The sequence below is a fragment of the Papaver somniferum genome, chromosome 3 (genome assembly GCF_003573695.1).
Source record: "Papaver somniferum cultivar HN1 chromosome 3, ASM357369v1, whole genome shotgun sequence".
Taxonomy (NCBI): Eukaryota; Viridiplantae; Streptophyta; class Magnoliopsida; order Ranunculales; family Papaveraceae; genus Papaver; species Papaver somniferum.
The window spans coordinates 75,063,762-75,069,924 of record NC_039360.1 but is presented as its reverse complement, the minus strand read 5'-3'; the positions used below and the strand labels follow the sequence as shown (position 1 = coordinate 75,069,924).

The window sequence follows — 6,163 nt, the reverse complement described above, 5'->3', positions numbered from 1 at the left end:
AATATCCACACCACAAACCCCGGGGGATTTCAGCCCTATTAGCCTGAGTAATACCATTTATAAAATCATCTCAAATATATTAGCTAATAGACTAAAACCCCTTCTCTGTAAAATAATCTCCCCTAATCAATCGGCTTTCCTCCCTGGTCGGAAAATCACAGACAACATCATCATTGCTCATGAACTTATCCATTCGATGAAAACCTCCAAGAAAAAAAAGGTTTCCTAGCTTTAAAACTAGATCTATCAAAAGCTTTTGATAGGATCGAATGGAACTTTATAGAGAAAGTTCTATTAGCTCTTGGCTTTTCGGAATTCTGGACAAAGCTCGTTCTACAATGCATTTCAACAACCTCTAGGGGTTTAAGACAGGGTGATCCTTTATCACCTTATCTCTTCCTAGTTTACATGGAAATTCTGTCTCGACTCCTCGAAAAGGCAATAGAAGATAAGAGAATATCTGGGTTCTAGATAAATAAAGATGCTCCAAATATCTCTCACCTCTTTTTTGCGGACGACTGCTTTTTATTCACGAAAGCAGACCTAGGGGAAGCGAAAAGCCTATTGGAAATATTACTTTTATTTGGGAACATCACGGGTCAAATGGTAAACCTACAAAAATCCAGTGTCTATTTCAGCCCAAAAATACACCCAAGACATGGAAAAATAATTGCAAGAATTTTAAAAGTCCCACTGATGACCAAAAATGATAGGTACCTGGGTTCACCGCTATTCTTCGACAAAAACCGAAAAGCCAATTTTGAACTGCTGCTACAACGTTACTACTCTACCTTACAAGGTTGGAAATCGAAACTTTTATCTCAAGAAGGGAGGACTGTTTTGATAAAATCTATCCTTCAATCATACCCAACATATCAAATGCAAGTCCTCGCCCTGCCAAAAACAACTCTTGATCAGCTTGACCGTATTCAGAGAAACTTCTGGTGGAAAAAAGATGGGCAAAAAAGACAAGGAAGATTTATAAAGGCTTGGAAAAGTATATGCAAACCCATTTCCCAAGGTGGTTTAGGAATTAAAAATCCCCATCAATTTAACTTAGCTCTTCTTACTAAACTTGCAAGCAGACTGGTCACGGAACAAGATCAATTATGGGTCAGATTGTTAAAAGCAAAATATTTCCCAGATTCCCACCCCCTCGAAAAATCCAAAACTTCGAATCTCTCGTGGATTTGGACCAGCATTCAAAAAGGGTTAGAGTTAATAAAAGACAATTTTAATTGGCAAGTCAAAAACGGAGCTTCGGTGAAAATATGGGAAGACAGATGGATCCCTAACACAGATATAATCCAAAAAATCCCCAACAGTCAGGAACATGCACCAACAAGAGTTCAAGATCTAATTACAGATCAGAATAGATGGGATCAAGAAAAGCTAAACCAATTCTTCTACCCAGAGGACAGGGAAAAAATCCAAGCGTTAAATCCTAGGAACCATGAGAAAGACATTATTAGATGGAGACACCATCAATCAGGAAATTTCTCGGCCAAAAATGTTTATACCTTTCTAGCCAATCAGGATCTCGACAATAATGATAACCTAGATTTCCCATGGAGCAAGATCTGGAAAATTCAAGGCATCCCTAGAATCAGGCTTTTCATTTGGAAATTGGTGCAAAAAGCCCTTCCAACATCGGCGAGATTAGGTGCTCACAATATGGAAATTGACCCGATTTGCCATCTATGTAACAATCAAGTGCAAGAAACGGAGGTTCATCTTTTCTGCGAGTGCCCTTTTGCTAGAGCAGTTTGGTTTGGTCTATCTCTACAGAATATAATCATTAGATACTCTCCCAGCTCTGCTATTAATTGGGTTAAATGGTGGATTACGGAAGCTGATCTGAGCCATCTTCAGGTAAAAATATCCACCACACTTTGGTTCATTTGGAAATACATATGTTCGGTTGTTTTTGAGAACATCCACCCAGACCCAGTCAGTTTATTAGGACAAATAAATAATTTCTTAAATTCCTCCCCGTCGAATACCCTACAAAGCAATGAGGAGAATCAAAAGAAAATATCAATCAACAATTTTTGGTCCAACCTGAATTCAGACTGGATTATCTTCATTGATGCTTCTTACAAGAAAGAAGATTCGTCGATGGGATATGCTTTCATCCTGTACTCTGTTGATGAAGAGACCTTCATGCACCTTTCGGTGGGTTCGGAGTGGGCTACATCAACTTTTCATGCAGAAGCAAAAGCCTTACTGAAGGCAATTACGTGGTTAAAGAATAATATCTTATCAAGTGTGGTCATTGCAACTGACTGCAAAGCTTTGACAGACAACTTAAACAGGGTTACTTCAGTATCTCCGTGGTCGGCAGAAAATACCTTGTATGAAATAAGGATAACTTTGGACGAGTTACCTCAAGCTAAAGTGAAATTTATAAAGAGAAAGAACAACAATGCAGTGGATTACATCGCTAAGGAGGCAAGAATTAAAAATCTACAACACATGTCAGAAAGCCTAAACCAATGAGTTCACAAATTTAGCATAGATTCTAATTCGTTTGATAAAAATGATTTTGTAAATCTGTTGTATTACATTTTCTAGCATTAATATGTGATATTTTCCATCAAAAAAAAAACAAAAAGCAATAATGAGTTCCAATATTACTCATTCCATAAAAAAAGTACATCAATTTTATTTCTATGCTTATATCTAATATTTTCCGAACAAAATAATATTATGATTTCATTGCTACCTTAAAATACCAAAAAAAAAAAGATATAATACTATTTTATAACATTAGGTGAAAAATATAAATATAATACAAATAAGTAAACAAATTATTGTCTTAATTCACAGGCGGCACAGGGTACCAAAATATAGACATTCTTAATATTTTTAAATAATTATGTAATATTTTTGAATATGAATAATATTATCCCTTAATATTATTTCCGAAAATAATTCGTTTTATTTATGGTTTGGTTTGGTGTCTCCATCTATATAAACCATTCCCCAAAGTCAAACGCCATTGTTTCGTCGTTGCTTCTCTCTTCTAGGTTTGATTTTTACTTTTTCGATGTCTGATAAGCTCTTTGTTTGTTTTACAGTTTGATTGGCATTATCCAAAACAAGCCCGACGGCACGATGAAATTGGTAAATGTCTCTCTTTCATATTTGATCTAAATGTTTGATTGATACGATTTTACGAGATTTTGAAATTGAGGTGATGTCTGATAAGCTCTTTGTTTGTTTTACAGGTATCTTGATTGGCATTATCCAAAATAAGCCCCATTGCATGAAGAAATTGGTAAATGTCTCCCTTTTATATGTGATCCAAATGTTTGTTTGATTCCATTTTACGGGATTTTAAAATTGACGTTACAAGAATTATTCATCAGAAGTTTAATTTGTTTAATTTACTACAGGATAGATGGTGCCAACGAAGAGAAAGAAGAAGGATTGTGTGTCAACCAACGAAGTTACGGGCATCGATAGGCGAAAATGTAAGCATACCAAACCTTTTCTTATGGAATGTGGTTATTTTATTTTACGATTGTTATTGTATTCAGTGATGCATATAGAACTCAGCTAACAAGAGTTTAGTGAATGGTTTTTATGATGCTCGATGCAATCCAATTTAACTTTCCACAATCTTTCACAATGACCATGTCTTGGATAGTTGTTGAATACAATCACAATTATGAAGCCGTTTTGGAGTTTTACCATCTCAAGGAGATTATTAGGGATATCTACTTGAGAAATTTGATAACTTTTTTGATACTATATTAACAATATCTAAGAACGATTAATTATGTTTTTGATGTTAATGATCTTTTGGTTGCTAATTTATTGCCCTTCTGTTATATGTATGTATTTACAGTAACTGCATGGTCTCTCGTAAGTATGCTTTTTTACTTCATATTTGTAAAGGAATTTTAATTATAGAACTAGAATATAAAGTGTTTCAAGATTTATTTATCCCTACTCCTTTTTATCTAGGTTATGTACTCCTCGGAAAGGCTTTAACTACTGTTCTTTAACTTTCATCATAACAACAATGTTAGTATTGCAACACGCAAAAAGATTTCAAGTTTTAGTATGACAATAATAGTACTTGGTTGAGATTTCTTCTTGGAGGCTTTAACGCACATTGGTCCAATTCATGTTTTTTTTTCTTTTTTTGTCAAGGAATATCAATTTAAGTTCATACTGATTTAACAGGTATGACTTAATTGTACCGTGTCCAGAAATTGAAGATACACTGATTTAACAGGTAATTTGTGCCAAAACCTTGGTACTGGCTTACCCTCAAATCTCAATGGTTCCCATCCAACGCTCTCAATGCTGAAGCATTACGGAAGTTTCTATTGCGAAAGTTCTTCTTTGCTGTGTAATAACTCAAATGAGGATATTGTACACATTTTTTTACAATGTAAATCTGCATATATACTATTTTGTGTTTATCGGACAGGAGAATAGTGCATCCTCTTTAAGCGGAAGGCTAAATAACTTGGACCCTTGATGGAAGGAACAAAATGTGCAAGTTTATGGGGTATACGTGAAGCCAGTGATGGACTAATATTTGGAGGTCTGTGTTATTGATTAGCGGTCAATAGATTTTAAGGGCCTTGGTTGAGCGAATAAGGGTTAAACATACTGCCAAGTGCCAAATGCAAGTATTGTATCTACCGATACCGAGTTAATCATATCTGTCATGGTTGAGTGAATAAAGGTTAAATATACTGCCAAGTGCCAATACAGACGCTGCCAAGTTGCATACCCATCCTCCAAAAACAAGTAAAAATCTCCCCGTAGAACCAAAGGTATCATGAAGTTCACTCCCTATGACATCTATTTGAACTCCACTTTGTTGGGACTTAAGAACCAGTTAATAGGAGGAAAGGAGCGTGTATCCGAACAAAGGCCAAATCGAAGAAGAAATAAAATCACTTACAAATTACATTAGTCCAATTTAAAAGAAACTTTTAATTGGTACAAAAATCAATTAAATGAAAATTATAACCCTTACCATAAACAAAACAAAAATATTGAGTACTGACAAAAAATAAAGTCGAAGTTATTGTTTTCCAATGATAACATATGTTGTGTCAAATTTTTCTCTGCTTGAGCTTATAAAGAACATCAAGAGGAGTACAGATTTTCCCTTTTCTCGATTCGCTCATTCTGAGTTGCACCAGACTCTATATAGACGTTTATTTATTTATTTTTGAAGCATGCCATTAGGTTACAATTTGGCGTCGGCAAGGGAATAAAATTTGTCCAATCATCGACATAAAAAATGATCTAATGTTTCTCCACATAAAAGTAATAGAGATCATAAACATGGCGCAAGATATGAATCGTGTGGGGTGGGAAAGGGCTGGGCTTTAATTAAGCCAACAACCCCTCATTCGTAGCCATGACAGTAGAGATGGAATGAGTGGTGGTGTGAAATAGGGCGTGCATAAGTCAGTCATGCTCGTGCCCAAATATGTGAGAGTTGGAGTGCACGAGTGAGCAGTGCACAAGTTTTCTCTGGTTGAATATATATACGGAGTTAGGATGATTTTATTTAAAGAACTTGTAGTGATTTTCTTTCGGAAAACAAAATATTTTAAGCCCAAAATATGTTAAAAATCTTCCTCATTTTTAGAATTTGTTATCAAGACTTCCACACATTAGATATACTCAACACCGAATATTTCCGACCTTCCCTTTTACAATTGTAGGTAATAAGTTTGGAATACGCATAAAAGAAATGTCTGGAGTCAAGGACGAAGCTATGTATAATATGTGTGTACGTAAAGGAAGTAAAATAAGAGTTAGCGCAAGCAAATATAAGATATTATTTAACCTAATCGGTTATATGTTATCGCAGAGCTAAACCCTATTAACATTCGCAGAGCTAAACTCTATATAATAACAGAGTTTTTTAAAGCGTTCTCATTCACCGGAGCTCCACGTTGATTTTAGCTTCTGGTTGATTCTAACTTATGGTTGATTCTGGTTCCACCACTTACAGTTTTCACTAATGTATACAGAGTTAAACCCTGTTAACATCCGTAGGCAAGTACTGACTTGGTGGAAGATAGGACAATTTAATAAGGTCGAATATTCGTACCATACTATTATGTCATCCATATTGATTGTGATCGGGTATCTGTCAATCTGGAAAATACAATGCAATTAA

General features: G+C 35.1%; 1 long non-coding RNA gene across 1 annotated transcript; it reads left to right on the top strand.

The window, feature by feature from the left end:
- Positions 1 to 2,990: 2,990 nt before the first annotated feature.
- Positions 2,991 to 4,443, top strand: LOC113361367. The gene is made up of 4 exons (XR_003365097.1): positions 2,991 to 3,126; positions 3,231 to 3,280; positions 3,399 to 3,476; positions 4,195 to 4,443. It is a non-coding gene; the product is annotated as an uncharacterized LOC113361367 (long non-coding RNA).
- The last annotated feature ends 1,720 nt before the right edge of the window (positions 4,444 to 6,163 follow it).